Consider the following 2,774-nt stretch of genomic DNA (forward strand, 5'->3'; position numbering starts at 1 on the left):
GGATTTCCTATCTAATATATTCCACCTAATATATTTGTAAGAAAGATATTTCCACGATAAAGAAAAAAATATAATTCAAGACAAAAAATAGTATCACTAATGTAATAAATTAAAAAATTTTTGAATGAAAAATATTAAAACAATTGTTGCTTGTCGTCGATTTATTGAACGATTTTTATGAAATCGCGATCTTTTTTATAGTTATAGGCCCGTATTCAGAACGCGCTTATAATGTTAGTGCGCTAACATGCTATAATTTACGCATACTATAGAATTTTAGAGATAAAAGCGCATTCTGAATACGAGCCATAATATGTAAATCAAATTGGTGTAGCGAACAGATTTCTCAAATTAAAAGACGTTATGTAGAAAAGGCCGCCGTCACTTTCGAATGTGGCAACCACTTCGCGACCTCCGCTCTTATATTCAACGAGAGTCTCTTATGCAATTGAAAGATTAACCATCGAGAATATGGCTGGTTTAGCACTATACATTTCATACTTATTGTTACTAAATACATTTGATCGATATAATATGCTAAAATCGATTTATATATTCGGATTCTTGTGCTGAAAATTGTTTTGTACACGAAATATGCGCACGACAATGATGCATAATTAATTAAATTTCTAATAATCAGCAAAAGTTATGCCATTCTAGACTTTGCATGAGCGTTATATATGAATAACGCTGTAACACTTACTTGGCAAATTAATTTGTGGAAATATACATTTGCTGGAATATGTAAAAGCTATTTTTTTAGAATATTATATTTTATATACAAAATAACAATCAAAAAGTTGCTAAAATTAAGTAATTATTATTTTGTAATGAGTGAGCAAAATGAAACGAAATAAAGAACACAGAAAAAATTCCCATAAATGTATATTTTTTTTATACACTATAATCTAAAATAATGCTTCTTCTACAAAGTTATGTTCAATTAATTTCATTCTGTTCAGTTTCATTAATTCAAAATAAGATTACAAAATAATTATTTAACTTCAACGACTTTCCATTATCATTCTACAAACTATATCACTCAACATAAATAATATTTTCTTATTAGAAATATCTTATTGCAGAAATAATACTTTTGTGATATATAAATTAATATCATTATATATATTACGTAAATATATTATTAATTATTGATATGCAAAGCAATATCGCCACAGAAAATCATCTCTCCTTTCTAATTCAAATATGTTCATCATTGTCTTTCAAGTATTAATTACTTTACTTACATGATTTATTTTTAAAGATTTTATTTGTAAAGAGATAGTGGAAAAAATATTTAATATTCTCGATAAAATAATACTTTCAATACTTTCAATAAAATATTTGTAAGAATTATCAAAGTGTTTACAATAAAATTACATTTATTCTATTATTCTTCTACTATTCTTCTTATAATGAAATGGATTTGATAACTAAGGTTGACAGGTTGATCGAATGAAGTAAGATCGAAAGTCATACGTCAGTTGGGTCATCGACCTATTTCGGGATTCTTCCGCTTGCTCGCTGGTAAAAGTGGACGAACAAGATGTGTGAGTGTGACAACTTACAGTTACAATTACTTGTCACTTAAAAAACTGACGTATAAATACATAGTACTATTATGTGCAAATATATGATAATGATGCAGAGCAGATATATATATAGGCAATGTTTAAAGAAAAATTGAATTATTTACCGGATAATTTGTAAAATGCATGCGTTAAAAACGTTCTACGATATAATAATACTTTAAATGATAATCGTAATTATCATGATAAACAAACAGAGGGACATTTTTACGTGATATTTCACACATAGAAAAAATTCTGGTCAAAATTTCTAGCGCACTTGATCGATCCGGGTCGCACTTTGTAAACTATATAGTATGTGCAGTTCCAGGTCATTGGGTCAAGCGTTCCTCATCGATCCGACCTCGCTATTGAAAATTCACTTCTCTCTTATTTAGATTATATTTATTCCTATTTATAATCCGTGTTACTTTTGATTTACTATATTGCAAATATTACTTTACAATTTGAGCTGCTTTCTCTTTAAATTTATTAATATGCTTATGTTTATTATCCTTTAAAATCTTACATCAAGATTGATTTCTATCAATGTATAATATAGATAGAAAAGAATTAATTGGTATTAGGGCTATCTTATGTTAACCCACTCGAATGAAGATTATCTTATGTTTGTCTTCTCTCTCTCTCTCTTTCTCTCTCTCTCTCTCTCTCTCTTATTTTCAGATTTGCACAATCAAGCAAAAATACTAAAGTTGCTGATAATCTTCTTTCCCTGCCTCAATATAGAACTGAGTTTTGTAGATGATCGTTTTCGATTCACTACATCTATAAACTTTCGAATAAACTTTCGATGTTAGAGATGCACAATCACTCGGATTTAGATACACGATCAATTGGATCTAAGAACATACTATTTAAATATCTAATGCAAATCTCTCTCGGTGAATGACTGTCACTAGACTTTTCTTGGTTTGCTTAAGATGGGCACATAATCATTCTACTGCAATATTTCAATATTAAATTGTAATATTTCAATTTTTTTGCTTATATGTATTGTTAATAATTTTTTCATTATTTTTTTTATGTATATATCTGTAATAAGTTGTAATGGTACTAATGTATATTATTGTACACCTGAGAGGATGTTATCCCAGGGCGCTTTAATAAATTTACGCTTTCTCTCTCTCTTTCTCTCTCTCTTCTCTCTCTCTCTCTCTCTCTCTCTCTCTCTCTCTCTCTCTCTCT

The sequence above is a fragment of the Atta cephalotes genome (genome assembly GCF_000143395.1).
Source record: "Atta cephalotes unplaced genomic scaffold scaffold00064, whole genome shotgun sequence".
In the NCBI taxonomy this organism is placed as follows: domain Eukaryota; kingdom Metazoa; phylum Arthropoda; class Insecta; order Hymenoptera; family Formicidae; genus Atta; species Atta cephalotes.